The sequence below is a fragment of the Triplophysa dalaica genome, unplaced genomic scaffold (genome assembly GCF_015846415.1).
Source record: "Triplophysa dalaica isolate WHDGS20190420 unplaced genomic scaffold, ASM1584641v1 Contig2, whole genome shotgun sequence".
Lineage (NCBI taxonomy): Eukaryota > Metazoa > Chordata > Actinopteri > Cypriniformes > Nemacheilidae > Triplophysa > Triplophysa dalaica.
Genome location: NW_026622636.1, coordinates 584,644 through 606,209, shown reverse-complemented (window position 1 = coordinate 606,209; position 21,566 = coordinate 584,644). Strand labels below are relative to the sequence as shown.

The 21,566-nt window shown below is 42.8% G+C and overlaps 15 non-coding genes across 15 annotated transcripts; all 15 read right to left on the bottom strand.

The window, feature by feature from the left end:
- Nucleotides 1-5,048: 5,048 nt before the first annotated feature.
- Nucleotides 5,049-5,121, bottom strand: trnaf-gaa (transfer RNA phenylalanine (anticodon GAA)). The gene has a single exon. It is a non-coding gene; the product is annotated as a tRNA-Phe (tRNA).
- Nucleotides 5,122-5,362: 241 nt separating this feature from the next.
- trnap-ugg (transfer RNA proline (anticodon UGG)) lies at nucleotides 5,363-5,434 on the bottom strand. The gene has a single exon. It is a non-coding gene; the product is annotated as a tRNA-Pro (tRNA).
- A 1,017-nt stretch (nucleotides 5,435-6,451) lies between these two features.
- Nucleotides 6,452-6,523, bottom strand: trnaq-cug (transfer RNA glutamine (anticodon CUG)). The gene has a single exon. It is a non-coding gene; the product is annotated as a tRNA-Gln (tRNA).
- Nucleotides 6,524-6,632: 109 nt separating this feature from the next.
- On the bottom strand, nucleotides 6,633-6,705 carry trnaf-gaa (transfer RNA phenylalanine (anticodon GAA)). The gene has a single exon. It is a non-coding gene; the product is annotated as a tRNA-Phe (tRNA).
- Nucleotides 6,706-6,946: 241 nt separating this feature from the next.
- Nucleotides 6,947-7,018, bottom strand: trnap-ugg (transfer RNA proline (anticodon UGG)). The gene has a single exon. It is a non-coding gene; the product is annotated as a tRNA-Pro (tRNA).
- A 347-nt stretch (nucleotides 7,019-7,365) lies between these two features.
- trnaq-cug (transfer RNA glutamine (anticodon CUG)) lies at nucleotides 7,366-7,437 on the bottom strand. Its single transcript has one exon. It is a non-coding gene; the product is annotated as a tRNA-Gln (tRNA).
- A 109-nt stretch (nucleotides 7,438-7,546) lies between these two features.
- Nucleotides 7,547-7,619, bottom strand: trnaf-gaa (transfer RNA phenylalanine (anticodon GAA)). The gene has a single exon. It is a non-coding gene; the product is annotated as a tRNA-Phe (tRNA).
- A 250-nt stretch (nucleotides 7,620-7,869) lies between these two features.
- On the bottom strand, nucleotides 7,870-7,941 carry trnap-ugg (transfer RNA proline (anticodon UGG)). Its single transcript has one exon. It is a non-coding gene; the product is annotated as a tRNA-Pro (tRNA).
- A 1,015-nt stretch (nucleotides 7,942-8,956) lies between these two features.
- On the bottom strand, nucleotides 8,957-9,028 carry trnaq-cug (transfer RNA glutamine (anticodon CUG)). Its single transcript has one exon. It is a non-coding gene; the product is annotated as a tRNA-Gln (tRNA).
- A 109-nt stretch (nucleotides 9,029-9,137) lies between these two features.
- On the bottom strand, nucleotides 9,138-9,210 carry trnaf-gaa (transfer RNA phenylalanine (anticodon GAA)). The gene has a single exon. It is a non-coding gene; the product is annotated as a tRNA-Phe (tRNA).
- A 97-nt stretch (nucleotides 9,211-9,307) lies between these two features.
- Nucleotides 9,308-9,381, bottom strand: trnai-aau (transfer RNA isoleucine (anticodon AAU)). Its single transcript has one exon. It is a non-coding gene; the product is annotated as a tRNA-Ile (tRNA).
- Nucleotides 9,382-9,460: 79 nt separating this feature from the next.
- On the bottom strand, nucleotides 9,461-9,532 carry trnap-ugg (transfer RNA proline (anticodon UGG)). Its single transcript has one exon. It is a non-coding gene; the product is annotated as a tRNA-Pro (tRNA).
- A 915-nt stretch (nucleotides 9,533-10,447) lies between these two features.
- trnaq-cug (transfer RNA glutamine (anticodon CUG)) lies at nucleotides 10,448-10,519 on the bottom strand. The gene has a single exon. It is a non-coding gene; the product is annotated as a tRNA-Gln (tRNA).
- A 109-nt stretch (nucleotides 10,520-10,628) lies between these two features.
- On the bottom strand, nucleotides 10,629-10,701 carry trnaf-gaa (transfer RNA phenylalanine (anticodon GAA)). Its single transcript has one exon. It is a non-coding gene; the product is annotated as a tRNA-Phe (tRNA).
- A 240-nt stretch (nucleotides 10,702-10,941) lies between these two features.
- Nucleotides 10,942-11,013, bottom strand: trnap-ugg (transfer RNA proline (anticodon UGG)). Its single transcript has one exon. It is a non-coding gene; the product is annotated as a tRNA-Pro (tRNA).
- Between the last annotated feature and the right edge of the window lie 10,553 nt (nucleotides 11,014-21,566).

Sequence of the window (21,566 nt, the reverse complement as noted above, 5' to 3'; positions counted from 1 at the left end):
GTGCAAGCTGTTACAAAAAGGCTCTAAAAGCAGCAAAAGCTGAGCATTTCCGTAACCTCATAGAAAATAACAAAAACAATCCAAGGTTTTTAGTTAGTACAATTGCTAAACTAACAAACAAACAGACTCCACCTGACCTGGGTATTCCGCCGCACCTTGGTAGCAATGAATTCATGAAGTTTTTTACCGAGAAAATCGAAATAATACAAGACAACATAGCTAAAACCAAACCTCCAAGTGTGTCGGAAGAATTAGTTTCAACCGTCACCCAAAAAGAAAAGCTAGAGTGTTTTTCTCCTATAAATCAGGAAGATTTTATTAAAATTATTACTACATCCAAACCGACGACATGCTTATTAGACCCCATTCCGACTACTTTATTAAAAGAGTTACTACCTGCTGTAATTGAGCCCATTTGTAACATAATCAACTCGTCAATTAATCTAGGACATGTCCCAGGGCCCTTTAAACTGGCTGTAATTAAGCCTCTTATCAAAAAAACAAACTTAGACCCAAATGAACTTGGAAGCTATAGACCGATTTCAAATCAAACCGGTACTTGTTCGTTAGAATTACAAATGACCTCCTTATTGCTTCAGATAAAGGTAACATCCCACTATTAGTCCTGCTTGACCTTAGTGCTGTTTTCCATACTGTAGACCATAAAATACTACTAGATTGTTTACACAATTTTATCGGTATTCAGGGACAGGCACTGCAATGGTTCAGATCTTACTTAACAGACAGATACCAATACGTCCATTTAAATGGGAAATCGTCAAATCTTACGCAAGTAAATTATGGATTACCTCAGGGATCGGTTTTAGGACCCTTGCTTTTACCATATACATGCTGCCCCTCGGCAACATTATTAGAAAACATGGAATTAGCTTCCACTGTTATGCAGATGATACTCAGCTATATATCTCATCAAGACCAGATGATTCCTTTAAGCTATCCAAACTGGCAGAGTGCATCGAGGACATAAAACATTGGATGACTAGTAATTTCCTCCTTTTAAACTCTAGCAAAACAGAAATATTACTTATAGCACCAAAATCAAGTAAACAGAATATCTCCGATTACAGCCTGCAAATTGAAAGCTGCACTGTTACTCCAACAAATACAGTTAAAGACCTAGGTGTTATATTAGACGGCAACCTGTCATTTAAAAATCACATCTCAAATATCACAAAAACAGCCTTCTTTCACCTTAGAAATGTTGCCAAATTACGAAATAGTTTATGTGTTGCAGACGCAGAAAAGCTTATTCATGCATTTGTGACCTCACGGCTTGACTATTGTAATGCTCTACTTAGTGGTTGTCCTGTATCATCGATAAACAAACTACTGTTAGTTCAGAATGCAGCTGCCAGAGTTCTTACTAGGTCAAGAAAATACGATCACATAACCCCAGTTTTATCATCGCTTCACTGGCTACCCATTAAGTATCGTATTGATTTTAAAATTCTTTTAATTACTTACAAAGCCCTGAACGGTTTAGCACATACTTACTTAACCGAGCTTTTATCACGTTACAACACATCACGCTCTCTAAGATCTCAAAATTTAGGACTTTTGACAACACCTAGAATAACAAAATCCACCAAAGGGGGACGAGCTTTCTCATACGTAGCACCTAAACTCTGGAATAGCCTTCCTGATACAATAAATCTAGATTAGAGACACATCTTTTCAGCCATCTTTCACTTAATGCATAGTTAATGAATAGCAGCTACGCTAATTATTCTCTTTATTCTCTTTCCGCCTCTGCCTCGGGATGCCCATCCCGAGGTAGGAAGAAGTTCCACCATGTCCAGACGACCGACAGATGCCCATCCCCAATTTGAGATTACGCCAGATACAGCTGCAGACTGACTGACCATCCCAGCTCCATCTAAGGCAATTCCACCATCTGCCAAGAGAAATATGAGCATCGGACCATCCCAGCTCATACCACTACATCCCCAACCAAGAGCAAAGACGGACTATTTGTCTTATTAATGCTGAAGTTACAATATTTGGTGTTAAATGCTAAACCTTAACCACATTTCAGCAGTCTGAGTGCAGCTATGACACGTCATAGGGAATCTGGCCCTCCCGGTTGAGCCTGGTTTCTCCCAAGTTTTTTTTCTCCATTAATCAATCATTGGAGTTTGGGTTCCTCGCCACAGCAGGGCAGTGTTGGCCTGCTCACCGGGAGACTGCATTCATTGATTTATTTATTTAGAAATTAGATATCATTTATTAGAATGATCTTACTCGTTGTATAAATACCATGCACTGTGCTGTGTTTTAACTTGTCTGTTTTTCCTGTTTGTACCTGTTAAGCTGCTTTGAAACAATACACATTGTGAAAAGCGCTATATAAATAAACTTGAATTGAATTGAATTGAATGGAACAGGTTGGCCAGGTTGACCCAGAGGCTTTGGTGGTTGTGGGGCCCGTCGCTTTTTAGTTGAAACGTGAGGACTTGCGATAAAGAGAGTGGGATAGTTTTGTTCCAGGAAAAAACGAGTTCCTCCATTTTCTATGAGAAGCTCAAAAGAGATGATGTAGTAGAGAGGGTGAGAGTGTGTAGTGAGAGGGGCTGCGAGTCTGGTGTTTCTGAAGACTGAAGTATGTTGTTTTGGCTCTCCTGGTTGATATCCACAGAAACGTCCAACTGGTGTGATGTCACTGGGCAGGGTACAGCTTGAGTGGTGTTATCCCAATGTCCATCCAACTGCTGAGGTGGGTCACTATGGCCAGGTGTATTTGTGCCATTTAGGAGTGGAGTGGTAAACTCTACTGATGGGTGAAAGAGGGAGAAGAGGATATTGTACTTTAGCACTCTTGAACCAAGTTTGTTTGGGTGGAGGCCATCTGTTCTAAAAAGTTGTCTTTGACTCTAAAAGAGATTAAAGTTGTCAATGAAGTTTAGTCCTCTCATGTTGCAGGTTTTTTGCAGCCATATGTTCAGACTGAGTAGCCGAGAGAACATATTCATTCCCCGAGCTGGGAGAGGTCCACTGATGAATGCCTGTCCTTTAGCTTTCCAAGCAATTCAAAGAGTTCATTAAAATCCCTTTTTAGGAGCTCTGACTGCTCTTTTCGAGTATCATTTTTCCCCACATGTATGACAATTCGATTTACAGACTTATGTTGTTTCAGGATGTTTGAGAGTTCCTTGCTTACATCAGCAATCATTGCTTTAGGGAAATAGTATGTACGTATGTACGTGCCCTGCTATGAAGGTTTCTGATAATTGAGTCCCCCACTATGAGAGTATTTGGCTCGGGTGCTTGTTGAGCAGAGTGCCGGTGCCTGTTTGACACAGAGCTTCTGCTAACTGCAGTGTCCACTTTTGATTTTTGCCTTACCACGTTTGGGGATTCTTCACCCATATTCATTAGTGCCTCAAATCTATTTTCAAGATGTACAGGGGGTGGCAGAGTACCAACATTGTCTACTCGAGTCTTAGTCATATTTGGGGTAGATGAAGCTAATGCGGCAATTTGTGAAACTCTCGACAGTCTGATATTACTAGCTTTAGGTCTTGCGCCCTTTTTCTGCCAACGGTTTGTGTCCTCAGCTACCTTTGTTTGCATCTGTACAGGTTTGTCTGAGCTAACTATAATCTGATGAGAAGTGCTGGGTTCACAGAACTCACCGGCTTCATGCTGAGGGGGTCCACGACGAGTAACAGCTGTGTGTTTAGTAGCTTTGTTTTCGAGAACTGCAATCTTTTGTAGAAGTTTGTGGCAGTTTGAGCAACAGGTGGTTTTTGATCCAACAGATGGCATTTTCACACCAGTTTGAGTGTGGGCAATGGAATTATTCTGAAGAGTTTCAATTGTACGCAGTAAGAAATCCTGGTTGCTTAGCGAAAGTTTTGAAGTATTTCCCAGTCTTTGGTTTCAGTGCCTAATTGTTTTGTCTGAGCACTGTACTGAACTGCTGGTGTTTAAAAAAGATAAAGCATAAAAGCAGAAGCGCAAAGCACGGAGCGCTAGTAAATGCGTCCGATCAGTAGCAAAGCCGGAAGAAATATAGACAATTACTCTGTTTCGCTTGTAATTTAGAGGAGCCGATTTATGTAAAGTGTATGCATCCTCCGAGGATAATCACTGTTCAATTTGTTAATCAGATAGACAGACCCCTGTGTCATTGAATACTCCCTGTTTTTACCACCTAAAAATCCGGGGTTAGAAGGGCTATAATAAACTTTTTTACAGTAGCTTTTTAATGGTTTGTAACACATGTGGGTGGTGTCAGAACTCGTCGGCCTCCAGATCCACTTCCGGTGTAAACAATTAAACTCTCACAGAGTTGTAGCGATCACGCAGCATACACCATTTGAACACATTCACTGTCGATAGCTGCCAACGTAGAATCAAATCCACATAATATATACAAAGAATCATCCTGGGTCACCACGCGTCCATCAGCGAACATGCGATACCATATACCCGGTATTACGCACACTTTTAATGAGAGATAAATCGTTGCCTGACCATCAGGGTGTCAGGTCAGCAGGATGAAGACAACTACAGGGGGTACAATTACACAGCTATAAGATATAAACTGTCAAACAAGACTGACAGATCATAAAAAAAAAAAAACTTTTATTGACTGGCAAATTAATTGCTTGGGGGAAAGTAGGGAGACACACACACTTTCAGAAGATTTGAAACAACAAGCCTCATTTCATTCATTTGCATGATAAAAACCACAAAGCAAAGGAAACAACATTCTTAGAGGAAAAAAATACATATTACACTAATACTATCTCAATATCTTACAAACATCATTCACAAATATCCTGTAGTAAAAGCAAAACAGGATGAAAACAAACCTTTTTGATAAGGAAGTACTGAATGGGGGTTTAGGAAGTTAGACATGCTGAGGGAAGGGAAGGGGTCAAATGATACCCCCAAAACAATCATAAAATATATCTGTCATCAGGACTGTCATACCATAAAAGTCCAGTTTGAGTGACCAGTGGACAGAAAAAGAGACAAGAGCTCCACTATAACTAGAGCAAAGCATTGGACAGAGGGACGCATGCCGAAACCCGGGATCGAACCAGGGACCTTGAGATCTTCAGTCTAACGCTCTCCCAACTGAGCTATTTCGGCCTCGTTTGCAGGTTTCTTGACTTGCGAATCGTAGTCCGCGGACGACCCCTGGCGCTGAAGCCCTGAATTATGGAACAGAATGCCAGAGAAAAGCCTTTGGCCAGTACGGGGATCGAACCCGCGACCTTGGCACCACGCTCTAGCCAACTGAGCTAACAGGCCATGGGTCTCCTGCTTTCATGATCTGGATTGCCATAGTGCCACCTTGAGTGTCCTCACAATACGATGAACGCTTAAAGCAGGGCTCCTCCGGGATTTGAACCCGGGACCTCTCGCACCCAAAGCGAGAATCATGCCCCTAGACCAACGAGCCGAGCGGTGTGCAGCGATTGTGATTTCAAGGCGCTTTGGAAAAGCATTTTCCCCACGTGTGCCCCGTTTCATTGAGCCAAAGCAATGCGCGTCTTTTTCCGATAATGCGCGGGAATTTGCTCAAATGAAAGAGCCCTCGCTTGGCATTCGAGAGGTAGAGGGAATGACGGCCTTATTCTCCATATTAGAGGCTTTTGGAGCTTCCTTCGCGCGACTTAGCCCTCCCTATGCTACCTGTCGAGGCTCACCTTTGCAGAAAAAGGTCTTCGTGTTGAATACTGTTCATATATTCAGTCACAAAAAGCCTTCAGTGCCCCTTGTCTCTCCTCGCTATGGCACCTGGACACAAATGACAAGAATCTCCCATATGGTGTGCGCATTGCTTTTACCCAGAGCAACGTAATGCAGGACATTTCACGATCAGAGACAATCAAGTTGTCACTTAAGATTCCACAAGTTTTTTTTTGCTGTGTAACTTGCATTTTCAATAAACCAGTGTGGATATGTGAGGTGGTTCGTTTCCTTGCCCTTTTCTTGTAGTTTCTTGAAAAGGATTATCCTCCATTACTATTGGGTAATTGTCAAAATAAGGCTAAGCATGAAAAATCTCTCTCCCCAAATCTTCTCTTTATAGTACGTGTGTGTGTGCAATCACATTAACGTTTCAGAAATGGGCAATTTGTTATATTTATTTTCCGCTTTGCCTTGGTTGTATTGACCTTTGGCTCATTGTGTACCGTTAGCCTGTTGTCAGTGTGAAAGCAGCAAATGCTACTTTAACTCGAGGTTTAATGAAACCTAGTTGTTATCCTACCATTGTCTTACGTTGTCATTACAAAGATCCTCCACCTTCTATGTGGTTCCTCGTTCCACAAGTACAACACTTTTCCTGCACGTAAACAGATGAAATTCACTTGTGTTTGCCTGACAGCTTAAACGTTTTAGTACAAAGGTCAAAGATCGGGGCGGTAACAATCCCTGGCATGAGCCCCTCGAAAAGGTGTAGACTTTCAATGAGAGGTCTCACCGAGATTTGAACTCGGATCGCTGGATTCAGAGTCCAGAGTGCTAACCATTACACCATGAAACCCAATGTGAAGCTGTTTTCGACATGCAAGATTCCGAACAAAAGAGCGCACGGTCTTGTGAATGCAAGAGCTCCACTATAACTAGAGCAAAGCATTGGACAGAGGGACGCATGCCGAAACCCGGGATCGAACCAGGGACCTTTAGATCTTCAGTCTAACGCTCTCCCAACTGAGCTATTTCGGCCACGTTTGCAGGTTTCTTGACTTGCGAATCGTAGTCCGCGGACGACCCCTGGCGCTGAAGCCCTGAATTATGGAACAGAATGCCAGAGAAAAGCCTTTGGCCAGTACGGGGATCGAACCCGCGACCTTGGCACCACGCTCTAGCCAACTGAGCTAACAGGCCATGGGTCTCCTGCTTTCATGATCTGGATTGCCATAGTGCCACCTTGAGTGTCCTCACAATACGATGAACGATTATAGCAGGGCTCGTCCGGGATTTGAACCCGGGACCTCTCGCACCCAAAGCGAGAATCATGCCCCTAGACCAACGAGCCGAGCGGTGTGCAGTGATTGTGATTTCAAGGCGCTTTTGAAAAGCATTTTCCCCACGTGTGCCCCGTTTCATTGAGCAAAAGCAATGCGCGTCTTTTTCCGATAATGCGCGGGAATTTGCTCAAATGAAAGAGCGCTCGCTTGGCATTCGAGAGGTAGAGGGAATGACGGCCTTATTACCTTCTATGTGGTTCCTCGTTCCACAAGTACAACACTTTTCCTGCACGTAAACAGATGAAATTCACTTGTGTTTGCCTGACAGCTTAAACGTTTTAGTACAAAGGTCAAAGATCGGGGCGGTAACAATCCCTGGCATGAGCCCCTCGAAAAGGTGGAGACTTTCAATGAGAGGTCTCACCGAGATTTGAACTCGGATCGCTGGATTCAGAGTCCAGAGTGCTAACCTTTACACCATGAAACCCAATGTGAAGCTGTTTTCGACATGCAAGATTCTGAAGAAAAGAGCGCACGGTCTTGTGAATGCAAGAGCTCCACTATAACTAGAGCAAAGCATTGGACAGAGGGACGCATGCGGAAACCCGGGATCGAACCAGGGACCTTTAGATCTTCAGTCTAACGCTCTCCCAACTGAGCTATTTCGGCCACGTTTGCAGGTTTCTTGACTTGCGAATCGTAGTCCGCGGACGACCCCTGGCGCTGAAGCCCTGAATTATGGAACAGAATGCCAGAGAAAAGCCTTTGGCCAGTTCGGGGATCGAACCCGCGACCTTGGCGATATTAGCACCACGTTCTAGGCAACTGAGCTAACAGGCCATGGGTCTCCTGCTTTCATGATCTGGATTGCCATAGTGCCACCTTGAGTGTCCTCACAATACGATGAACGATTAAAGCAGGGCTCGTCCGGGATTTGAAACCGGGACCTCTCGCACCCAAAGCGAGAATCATGCCCCTAGACCAACGAGCCGAGCGGTGTGCAGCGATTGTGATTTCAAGGCGCTTTGGAAAAGCATTTTCCCCGTGTGCCCCGTTTCATTGAGCCAAGGCAATGCGCGTCTTTTTCCGATAATGCGCGGGAATTTGCTCAAATGATAGAGCGCTCGCTTGGCATTCGAGAGGTAGAGGGAATGACGGCCTTATTCTCCATATTAGAGGCTTTTGGAGCTTCCTTCGTGCGACTTAGCCCTCCCTATGCTACCTGTCGAGGCTCACCTTTGCAGAAAAAGGTCTTCGTGTTGAATACTGTTCATATATTCAGTCACAAAAAGCCTTCAGTGCCCCTTGTCTCTCCTCGCTATGGCACCTGGACACAAATGACAAGAATCTCCCATATGGTGTGCGCATTGCTTTTACCCAGAGCAACGTAATGCAGGACATTTCACGATCAGAGACAATCAAGTTGTCACTTAAGATTCCACAAGTTTTTTTTTGCTGTGTAACTTGCATTTTCAATAAACCAGTGTGGATATGTGAGGTGGTTCGTTTCCTTGCCCTTTTCTTGTAGTTTCTTGAAAAGGATTATCCTCCATTACTATTGGGTAATTGTCAAAATAAGGCTAAGCATGAAAAATCTCTCTCCCCAAATCTTCTCTTTATAGTACGTGTGTGTGTGCAATCACATTAACGTTTCAGAAATGGGCAATTTGTTATATTTATTTTCCGCTTTGCCTTGGTTGTATTGACCTTTGGCTCATTGTGTACCGTTAGCCTGTTGTCAGTGTGAAAGCAGCAAATGCTACTTTAACTCGAGGTTTAATGAAACCTAGTTGTTATCCTACCATTGTCTTACGTTGTCATTACAAAGATCCTCCACCTTCTATGTGGTTCCTCGTTCCACAAGTACAACACTTTTCCTGCACGTAAACAGATGAAATCCACTTGTGTTTGCCTGACGGCTTAAACGTTTTAGTACAAAGGTCAAAGATCGGGGCGGTAACAATCCCTGGCATGAGCCCCTCGAAAGGGTGTAGACTTTCAATGAGAGGTCTCACCGAGATTTGAACTCGGATCGCTGGATTCAGAGTCCAGAGTGCTAACCATTACACCATGAAACCCAATGTGAAGCTGTTTTCGACATGCCAGATTCCGAAGAAAAGAGCTCACGGTCTTGTGAATGCAAGAGCTCCACTATAACTAGAGCAAAGCATTGGACAGAGGGACGCATGCCGAAAACCAGGATCGAACCAGGAACCTTTAGATCTTCAGTCTAACGATCTCCCAACTGAGCTATTTCGGCCACGTTTGCAGATTTCTTGACTTGCGAATCGTAGTACGCGGACGACCCCTGGCGCTGAAGCCCTGAATTATGTTACAGAATGCCAGAGAAAAGCCTTTGGCCAGTACGGGGATCGAACCCGCGACCTTGGCGTTATTAGCACCACGCTCTAGCCAACTGAGCTAACAGGCCATGGGTCTCCTGCATTCATGATCTGGATTGCCATAGTGCCACCTTGAGTGTCCTCACAATACGATGAATGCTTAAAGCAGGGCTCGTCCGGGATTTGAACCCGGGACCTCTCGCACCCAAAGCGAGAATCATGCCCCTAGACCAACGAGCCGAGCGGTGTGCAGCGATTGTGATTTCAAGGCGCATTGGAAAACCATTTTCCCTGTGTGCCCCGTTTCATTGAGCCAAGGCAATGCGCGTCTTTTTCCGATAATGCGCGGGAATTTGCTCAAATGATAGAGCGCTCGCTTGGCATTCGAGAGGTAGAGGGAATGACGGCCTTATTCTCCATATTAGAGGCTTTTGGAGCTTCCTTCGTGCGACTTAGCCCTCCCTATGCTACCTGTCGAGGCTCACCTTTGCAGAAAAAGGTCTTCGTGTTGAATACTGTTCATATATTCAGTCACAAAAAGCCTTCAGTGCCCCTTGTCTCTCCTCGCTATGGCACCTGGACACAAATGACAAGAATCTCCCATATGGTGTGCGCATTGCTTTTACCCAGAGCAACGTAATGCAGGACATTTCACGATCAGAGACAATCAAGTTGTCACTTAAGATTCCACAAGTTTTTTTTTGCTGTGTAACTTGCATTTTCAATAAACCAGTGTGGATATGTGAGGTGGTTCGTTTCCTTGCCCTTTTCTTGTAGTTTCTTGAAAAGGGTTATCCTCCATTACTGTTGGGCAATTGTCAAAATAAGGCTTGCGAATCGTAGGTAAGGTATTGACCTTTGGCTCATTGTGTACCGTTGGCCTGTTGTCAGTGTGAAAGCAGCAAATGCTACTTTAACTCGAGGTTTAATGAAACCTAGTTGTTATCCTACCATTGTCTTACGTTGTCATTACAAAGATCCTCCACCTTCTATGTGGTTCCTCGTTCCACAAGTACAACACTTTTCCTGCATGTAAACAGATGAAATTCACTCGTGTTTGCCTGACAGCTTAAACGTTTTAGTACAAAGGTCAAAGATCGGGGCGGTAACAATCCCTGGCATGAGCCCCTCGAAAAGGTGTAGATTTTCAATGAGAGGTCTCACCGAGATTTGAACTCGGATCGCTGGATTCAGAGTCCAGAGTTCTAACCATTACACCATGAAACCCAACGTGAAGCTGTTTTCGACATGCAAGATTCCGAAGAAAAGAGCGCACGGTCTTGTGAATGCAAGAGCTCCACTATAACTAGAGCAAAGCATTGGACAGAGGGACGCATGCCGAAAACCGCGATCGAACCAGGGACCTTTAGATCTTCAGTCTAACGCTCTCCCGACTGAGCTATTTCGGCAACGTTTGCAGATTTCTTGACTTGCGAATCGTTGTCCGCGGACGACCCCTGGCGCTGAAGCCCTGAATTATGGAACAGAATGCCAGAGAAAAGCCTTTGGCCAGTACGGGGCGACCTCGGCGTTATTAGCACCACGCTCTAGCCAACTGAGCTAACAGGCCATGGGTCTCCTGCTTTCATGATCTGGATTGCCATAGTGCCACCTTGAGTGTCCTCACAATACGATGAACGCTTAAAGCAGGGCTCGTCCGGGATTTGAACCCGGGACCTCTCGCACCCAAAGCGAGAATCATGCCCCTAGACCAACGAGCCGAGTGGTGTGCAGCGATTGTGATTTCAAGGCGCTTTGGAAAAGCATTTTCCCCGTGTGCCCCGTTTCATTGAGCCAAGGCAATGCGCGTCTTTTTCCGATAATGCGCGGGAATTTGCTCAAATGATAGAGCGCTCGCTTGGCATTCGAGAGGTAGAGGGAATGACGGCCTTATTCTCCATATTAGAGGCTTTTGGAGCTTCCTTCGTGCGACTTAGCCCTCTGAAAGAATGTAAACTTCTTATGTCCCCTTGTCTAACAATATTCTATGGTTGAAGAGTCTAGTCGCCTGGAGACAAAGTTTGACACAGACACAAGTGCTTGTTCAATCAGAGTCCAATGTTTATTGTTTTAGGACTAATACTTATAATTTTCTCTTAGGAGGCGTCATATAAAACCACCTAAACAGTGGAAAATCACCAGACTTTCTGTTTAGTCTTTCCTCCTGAACAATCAGATATGATTACATATTCATTATTACAACAACAGAACAATCGTCCATAGGCATCATTAGGAACCTTGATATGGAGAACAACAGATACTTATATCAACATAAGACAGCATGACATGATAGAACTTTCAACGAGGTTAAACAACAAGAATGAAAGGCACATCTTATATGAATAGAAGCTAATATTAATAGGAATTAATAGGAATGAATACATATGATAAATGAACTTTGTATTAAACACAGATGCAATATTTGTAGAGGACAGGACGAAATCCAGATTCTCACAATGGCCACTTTCAGACCAACGGTCTTACAAGCAGTCCTGTGTCCCTTTAAAGAACAAATATATATAGAGTAGTACAAAAGGTTAATCAAAAGGTTAATACAAAATCTTTAATAAAAGGATTGTTGCATTTGCGTATTTTTATGTGGTTTTCTGGTTTGCAAGCTGCTCTTTGAGGTAAAAGATCAATCGGACTGATTTGTAATAAAAACATAACAACACCAATCACCCTCAATAAAAACGAAAACATAAACATAATTATATCTACTCTTCATCATCTACCGTGCCAATCTCAATTACCGAATCGTCAAGCCCATTATCTCCTTCCATTACATTGTCACGTCCATCAACATTTCTTGGTTCTTCTATCACCGGTATTGGTTCTGGTTCTAACTCCTGCGTTTGAACACAATCAATATCATCCTCGTCCGTATCGCTGTTATGATCAAATATGGATCCCCAAGTTTGATTCTGATCTTTCGGACGATAACCTTTAGATGTGCGTCTAACCAGCATAGCCTGGTTGACGTCAGTCGTTCTTTTTGCTAACATCATTCGATCGGTTCCTTTGGTTGTAAAAGAAGTAACAGATCTTTTAACACATCCCACCACACACTGCAACATGCATGGCAAAAATAATAACAAGGCTAAGATGGTCATCACAACTGGAATTACTGAACCGGTTATCCAATATCCCCATCCCCCGGATAGGCTGTCCAACCATTGAAACCATGTTGCATCTACCGGTGTGGGTTCACAAACTGATTCTCTCATGTGCTTCACAACGTCGGTGATATTGTCTGCATAATCTGGAATTGAAAAACAACAAGATACTCCTAGCATTTTGCACACTCCTCCTTTCTCTGCTGTTAATATATCCAAAGCAAGTCTATGTTGCACGACGGCAACTCTCATTTTCTTTAATTCGTTAGAGATTGAGTTTAAAGCTTGTGCTGTGTCATATTCCAAAGAAAGAACTTGCCATGCCAGAGCATTAATTTTATTCAGAGCAACAGTAGTACCGGTTCCTGTAAACAAACCTGCTAGGGACCATCCCACGTTCTCCCAAGGAGTAGTCCATGGATCACTAGTCTTATGGCCTGCATAATAATTTGGCAGTTTTACTTCCCTTTTATGTCTATTCAGAGATGTGGCCAGATTTGTCTTTTCCATTATACTAGTTCCTGTGGACAAAATAGCAGCATAACAACAACCTTTCCATTCCCCTGCATCTAAATGGTAATATGCAGTTTCACCACAAACCCACACCATTCCTGGTGAACTGTCTAAGTGTGAAAATGGACATTCAAATCCCTCAGTAGTTTTATTGAGATATTGTATGATGCAATTATGATGTCCGTTATTTGATTGAGACAAAGTAATTTCATTTCTACAATCGGACATTCCTACTATATGTCTGCCTGATTTGGAACACACACATAATTCTGCGGGACGAGCATTTACATAAAAGGCAGGACCTTGAAAAGGTTCTCCTGTATACGAACAGTTATAGTCTCGCATTACGGATGTTGGTGGTCTTCCTTCTCGAATATTCAGAGTCATTTGTACAATTAAAGACATTTGTTTTGGCATATTGCAATCACCCTTACCATTTACTAGCATGTCTGCTGTAAGCTCCTGTGTTCTCCACATTGAGTGGAGCTGTATACATACCCAACAATCTCCTCTAACCTCATCTGCTAAGACTTCTCTCTGCAATAAGGCTAAGGCACATGCATAATTACCACCACATTTAGATTTTGCAACTCTTACTTTTTTAGTTTCTTGGTCGAGATTAGAACCCATAAAAAATTCAATATCCTGTGGTGCTTCTCTTTGCTTATTTGAATAGCTGGGTATCGGGTTTGCACTTAGTTCCTTAATTCTTTCTTTTATTTCCCTCATCGTTGGTGGTTCTATTTTAATTTGAACTTCCTGATAACGGTCTTTACCCAATAAGGCCCATACGCAGTAGTAAATTCCTTCATCTCGAAATGTAACCTCTCTTATGGTAACATTCATTATCCCTGCATAACTTTCCTTATGGTCTGGACCAAGAAGCGAAGGAAGAGACTCTATAGGAATGGTTTTTGCCTTACCAAAATATACACAACGTTTTCCATCCCACATTACTCTCTAGGGTAACTTTACAATCTTTATTTCAAACCTGGGGTCGGTGCCTAAGGCTTCAGGGCCATGATACGCTATTACCTCTGACCACCTACACGATCCCTTGCAGATATACAGACTTTCTCCGAATTGTTCCCTAACTGCTTCGATATTGCCAGCTGCCCCCATGGTTAAAGATATTGGGTCACAAAGGAAGCTTGCACTGCTGCCTGCCCTAAGAGTGACCTTGATCGTCTCTTTATCAGGGAAACTTTCATCTACTTCCCGTTTTGGCCGTGTGGCGAGAGTTTCATTTCTCTCTAATTTTACTTCTTGACTTAGGATTATACCAGTGATTATTATACTTATTAGGACTAGAATAATCGTTGTTCCACGCAGTCCACACATACCTGGCTGCCTGAACGGATGCCACGGCCTGTTAGGTTCAATCATTGTGGATGTGGGCAGTCTCTCTTGCTTACAACTAATTCCCCCTCCTCTAGCCTGAAAGCATACAGAACTAGGCTACCTGGTATTCCACGTTGCAGCACTACTCTCGTTGGGTCAGGGGCAATTCCTATGGTCGTTTTTACTGCGTTAAGAAGATCTGGGCCGAACACAATAAGGGCTTCTGCTAGTGTGCACGCAGTGTAAGAATTGATATCTAAGAATTCCATAGGAAATTGATTAGGATAATTTCAATGATTCAATTTGGCCCTCAATGCACCTCAGGGGAAGCTACGGAGTCAGCACTGTTGGCTCAATGGGCCTCCTATCTTCTTGCTTTGGGTGGCCCCTACCTCACAAAAGGTAGTTCTGTCCTCAGCTTAGTCAGTGCTTTCTCTACCCTGAGATGTATTGAGGTGAATCCCCTGTTGAGATTCTATGTTAAATTGGAGCTTGCCTGCTCTCCTGAAGAACACAACTTCAGTCTGGAAGCGTGTATCCACTGTGGCTGGTAGTCCGTCAGAACTCCAGTCCGTGTTACGGCAATCAGAGTCGCTGGTCCGTGGTACTTTGGTTCTCCAACCTTTGTTGGCTTCAGATTCCTCACAAAGACCTTATGTCCTGGAACAAAGTTATGAGTAGGGTTTTCTGAGGGAAGAGGAAGGCACAAAGAAACATCAGCACATATCGAATTTAACTTTTCGACTAGGGAGGTCACGTAGTCTTCCTGGATCACCTGAAGATCACCTAAACAAGAAATACCAGACCGGCCTTTGACCCACGGGGTCGGGAAAGGTCTACCCATTAGTACCTCGAACGGTGACAATTTTGTCGTGGAAGATGGGGTCATTCTTATTTCTGCCAAGACTGCGGGCAATAAATCAACCCACTTTCTTCCTGTATCGAGTACAGCTTTTGTTAGTCGTGTTTTCAGTGTTCGATTACATCTCTCCACGACTGCTGCACTTTGCGGATGATATGGAATATTAAAATGCCAATCAATAGACAACACTTTTGCTAAGAGCTGTGTTACCTTTGACGTGAAACTCGTCCCGTTATCCGATTCCAATCTGGCCGGTACGCCCCACCTTGGCACAATCTCCTTCGTTAAGATTTTTACCACTGTTTTAGCATCTTCCTTTGCGCATGGAAATGCTTCAGGCCACTTTGAGAATCGATCCACAATTACCAAAAGATATTTTAAGTTACCTATTGGCGGCATGTGCGTAAAATCAATTTGTAAATGTTGAAAAGGAGCTTCCGGATGTGTCAATGCATCGTGCTTAGCTGATTTGTGCGGATTTACCTGAGCACATGTTAAGCATGCATCCAAAACAAGCTTTGCTGTTCTATGAACATCGGCTATACAGTACAATTGGTTAATTGCTTGAACTACATTTGCACAACTTGTGTGAGATAACCCATGGTAATGTCTAATTAAGATGATTAACCCTAATTTCGGTAGTGCTATTCTACCCTGTCCATCTCTTATAATCCCTTCCTTATCAGGAGTGCAAACATTTTTCCTCCAATGCTCTAAGTCTCCCTGTGTTGTTTGACTTTGCAGGAATTTGATATCAATGTCAGATACATTCGTTATGTGCACCGTCATTGCTACCTTTGATTCATTTTTTGGATGAAATGGTGATTTAATCTGAGCTTGGGCTGCTGCCTTTGCGGCTTCATCAGCCCTTCTGTTGCCTATAGTCTGTTCATCCTCCCCCGAAGCGTGACCCTTGACCTTTACTATGGCCACTTCGAGCGGAAGCTGAACTGCTTCAGTCAACTGTCCTATCAGATTTGCATGTGCTATTGGCTTTCCATCAGCAGTTTTAAAACTTCTCGCTTCCCACATTCTGGCATAATGGTGAAGAACACTCCAAGCATACCGAGAATCGGTGTGAATTGTTACTCTCTTTCCTGTCATCAGCTCACAGGCCCGTATTAATGCTATCAACTCTGCAGCTTGAGCCGAATTGTAATCTAAAGCAAAAGCTTCTTTTACCTCTCCTGTCTCGGAAACCACAGCATAGCCACAGAGGTAGACACCGTCAGATGGCTTTGAACAAGACCCATCAACATAAATGTGTTCTCCCCCCTCTAGGGGCGTGTCCAACAGATCGAACCTAGAAGAGTAAGAAGTGGTCAGTTCAAAGATGCAATCATGTTCAACATTAAAATCTGCCATGTCTACCATACCCAAAATACCCAGCAAAGCAGGATTAACGTTTGCTGTTGTTTGAATGCTAAGATTTTGTTGTTGCCAGCAGAGTAGCCTCGTAACCTGAGCGTCGTTGCGCTGTCATGTGTTGTGTTTGCATGTTGTGTAAAATTACACCTACCTGATTGGATGCATACAATATTAAAGGGTGTGACAGCACAGTTTTCTCAGCCATCTGTACAATCAGAGCAGCTTCAGCCACAGCACGAAGACATGCTGGCATACCTGTGACTATGTTATCTAACTTTTTAGACAGATATGCAACTGGCCTATATGTTGAGCCATGAAGTTGCAATAGGACCCCTAGAGCTGCACCCACTGTCTCCCTAACATGCAAGTGAAAAGGTTTTGTGTAGTCCGGCAGGCCCAATGCTGGTGCTGTCGTGATGGCTGCTTTCAAAGCATTGAAATGTTCATCAGCTTCCGCAGTCCACTCCAATGCTGTGTTTGGCGGAGCTTTGTGATCTATCAGACCTCTATCAGACCCCTCAGGTGCCTATCGTGAATCGCACAGTCCGGTATCCACTGTCTACAATAGTTAATTAGTCCCAGAAAGCTTTGTAGCTCCTGTATTGTTCGTGGGGACTTAACCTTTCTGATCAGCTGGACCCTATCTGTAGATATTGCTCTGAGACCTTGCATCAACACATGTCCCAGATAGGTTACATTGGATTGAACCCATTGCAGTTTCTCTTTCGAGGCTTTAAAACCTGTTTCGGCAAGTACATTGCAAACAATTATAGATGCTTTTTCACAGTCCTCCTCCGTCTCCCCCGACACGAGTATGTCATCTGCAAACTGAAGCACACACACTGTTGAAGGCAAATCAGTCATTTTGGCCAAAGTTCTGTGCACTGCTGCAGAAAAGACAGCGGGTGAGTCTACATAGCCCTGAGCAAGGCGTTTCCATGAATATTGCTGCCCCTTAAATGTAAATGCTAACAAAGGCTGAGTATCTGGGTGTACAGGTACAGAGAAAAAGGCTGCACACAAATCAATTACTGTAAAATACTTGTGCGAATGTGGCACTGAATTCATAACAGTCAAAACATCAGGCACAATTGGTGCGAGTGGTATAATTAACTGATTAACTGCCCTTAAATCTTGAGTTAATCTCCAAGTTTTCCCATCCGCTTTCAAAACAGGATTGATTGGTGTGTTATATGGTGAGTGTGTTTGTTCGAGGACACCCTGCTTGACAAAGTTTTCAATCAAATGTTGAATGCCTTGTTCCTTATCTTTAGACAAAGGGTATTGTTTAATGTAGACAGGCTTGTTTGTTTTAAGTTTAGCCTGATAAGGTTCCATGTCAATGAAACCAGTTTCATCCCTGAACTGAGACCATAACAAAGGGTTAATCATGGTGTCCGCCCCTATAGATATGCTGCTACCGGAGGGAGTTACCCTTGAGCCGCTTATCTGTCCACTTGTAGGCAGAGGATCGACGGATGCCTGTAAACTAGACAGAAAGGAAAAAACAACCTTGTTATCAGTAAACTTAATGTCCATGCCTAATTTATGCATCATATCACGACCTAAAAGATTTAGTGGAGCACCTGGAATAATTGTGAATTTGTGGAAGAATGGTTTAATGCCAGAGGCTGCAACCTGTAAAGGGGGTGTTACAGTACAAACAATGTCAGTTCCGGAAATTCCCACAGAGTGAATAATTTGATTAGTAATAGGACCCTCATAACTGTTAGAAGTCATAGACGAAGCATCTGCGCCTGTATCAAGCAGACAGGTTTGAGGCTGGCCGTTTATCATAAGGAAAAAATAAGGCAAATCCTCCCCATTATTCGAAAAGGTCAGGGTCATCATACATAAATCAGAACTGATATCACTCTGATCACTCTGTGGGCACCCCTATTCTTGATTTGAGGGCCACTGGGTTGGGTATGGAGCAGCCGTGGTCTCATATGGAGCACCCGTGGTCTCATGTCTGCTGGGTGGTGTGGGTTGTTGTGTGTGTGTCTCACCAGAAATCGGCTTGCGCAAGTGTCTGCACTCTCGTTTGTAATGGCCCCTCCTTCCGCAACAAAAGCAAATGACCTCAGACTTCTTCCTTTGGCTAGGGTTTACAGCTGTTTGTTCAGTCCTCCTCTTTTCGGGATAGCCTGTAAACATAGCATGTTCCTGTTTTACAGAAAACCCCCCAGAGCTATCCAGCTCTCTGATTCGCTTTCCTAGAGCATCTAAAGTCATATCATGCAAGTTTGAAGTTGTTATTCTGATTAACTGCGCTTGTTTCGGATTCATGTTATTTAACAGAGTATTGACAAATAGAGGCTTTATATCATTATTCATAGGCAATTTAGAATCTTCGACCCATGCTTTCTTAAAACGCACAAAAAAATTGAGCAGCTGATTCCTTCGCTGCCTGCTTAGTGCCTGCAGCATATGATAAGTCCTGTTGATTCCCTAAGCGTTCATCAAGAAACTCTCTTAGCTGTTTGAAAAATGTTTCAACATTAGCAGCCGTCTCCCAAAACATCTCGTGTGGGTTTGCAGCTGTACCGCTATTTGTGATTTTATCATTGTCAAGTAATAATGCGGGACATTTTTCAATCAGCATTTCCTCTGTTACATCTTTCTCTAGTTTTCTTAACAACACCGCTCGGAAATCTCTTCCTGTAAAATGCCCATATTTTGTATGTGTTTGCAAAATTGATACATATTTACCCGCATCCTGTGGAAAAGGCAAGCTTTTACAGATCGCCTCCATATCAGACATTCTTAACGGTCTTTCATTTAGCGTGTTTCCAGCTCTTACCCAACCCATTGAATTTTGAAGGTTTGTTGTTACATTAGGTTTATCAATTAACTTTTCCGGTTTTATCTCTTTTGGTTTTATCGGCAGTGATGGTGCAGAGGGAGAAAACTGTGTCTGGCAAGGGTTCGTATATCCCGGTGGCTTTTCAAATGGCCACTGGTTTTGCTTTGCATACGCAATAATTTTAGATTTTTCCGGACCCTGGTCCCAAACCTTTTTCATGTCTTTCCATACTGTATAAGCTTTATTCATGTATGGATAATCCCATGTTGGGTCTCCCCAACCTCCCGTTGACATGCCCCCTGCCAGTAACATACACTCATCAGCAAATGAACCTTCCCTCGGATAGGGAAAATCAATTTTCGGTTTCATTCCCTCCGACCATCCTGCGATATTGCTAACATATGGATCTGTATAAAATCCTCGATTATTTCTGTACATAAATGCGACTGGCGTTTCGCCCGGCAGTGGCCTCGAAACAGAATTTCCCATCTTACACTCTATATATACCCGGCGGTGATAAATAGTACAGTACAGACAAAACAAAGAAAAACCCTCGTGTTCAATCGACCAACAGTTTCAACAGTGCTGCATGTATTATTTTGTGTTCAGAGGTGGATATTACATTCACCGTCCTTTTCTGACACCAATATCTCAATACATGCAGTAACAGTGATATCAATAATATTTTCAATTTTAACTGTAAGAATTTATCTTTTAGAATAACCATTAAACAGATTTTATTTCTTTTTATTTATTTTTTGTGAGTAACAAAGCCTTTACCTCAAAGCTAACACTTCGATCCCAAATTACAGTGTGATCAAGACTGCATTAAGCATTCATATTCGTGCGTTAATAATTATTTTATTAATTACTGTTGCCAGCCTCGCTGTCACAACAATGGGAAGTCGAATCCCACTAACATGAATTGAAACCTATTCATATTCGTTAATAATTATTTTACTAATTACTGTTGCCAGCCTCAGTGTTACAACAATGGGAGAATCAACTCCCACTAACATGAATTTAAACACACAAGAATCCTACAGGGTAAGCGTTAGATTTCTTTAAGTCATAAAAACTGTATAGAAAAACACTTACCCCTTTTAATGTAGGTCTGTGTCCGATCGTCAGTGTGCCAGAGGTATTTTGTTCTCTTTCGTTCAATGAGAGAAGAGTCTCCCCTCAGACGAGCCCCCAACTGAAAGAATGTAAACTTCGTATGTCCCCTTGTCTAACAATATTCTATGGTTGAAGAGTCTAGTCGACGGAACACACAGAGTTTCAGGCCTGGAGACAAAGTTTGACACAGACACAAGTGCTTGTTCAATCAGAGTCCAATGTTTATTGTTTTAGGACTAATACTTATAATTTTCTCTTAGGAGGCGTCATATAAAACCACCTAAACAGTGGAAAATCACCAGACTTTCTGTTTAGTCTTTCCTCCTGAACAATCAGATATGATTACATATTCATTATTACAACAACAGAACAATCGTCCATAGGCATCATTAGGAACCTTGATATGGAGAACAACAGATACTTATATCAACATAAGACAGCATGACATGATAGAACTTTCAACGAGGTTAAACAACAAGAATGAAAGGCACATCTTATATGAATAGAAGCTAATATTAATATGAATTAATAGGAATGAATACATATGATACATGAACTTTGTATTAAACACAGATGCAATATTTGTAGAGGACAGGACGAAATCCAGATTCTCACACCCTTCCTATGCTACCTGTTGAGGCTCACCTTTGCAGAAAAAGGTCTTCGTGTTGAATACTGATCATATATTCAGTCACAAAAAGCCTTCAGTGCCCCTTGTCTCTCCTCGCTATGGCACCTGTACACAAATGACAAGAATCTCCCATATGGTGTGTGCATTGCTTTTACCCAGAGCAACGTAATGCAGGACATTTCACGATCAGAGACAATCAAGTTGTCACTTAAGATTCCACAAGTTTTTTTTTGCTGTGTAACTTGCATTTTCAATAAACCAGTGTGGATATGTGAGGTGGTTCGTTTCCTTGCCCTTTTCTTGTACTTTCTTGAAAAGGGTTATCCTCCATTACTGTTGGGTAATTGTCAAAATAAGGCTAAGCATGAAAAATCTCTCTCCCCAAATCTTCTCTTTATAGTACGTGTGTGTGTGCAATCACATTAACGTTTCAGAAATGGGCAATTTGTTATATTTATTTTCCGCTTTACCTTGGTTGTATTGACCTTTGGCTCATTGTGTACTGTTGGCCTGTTGTC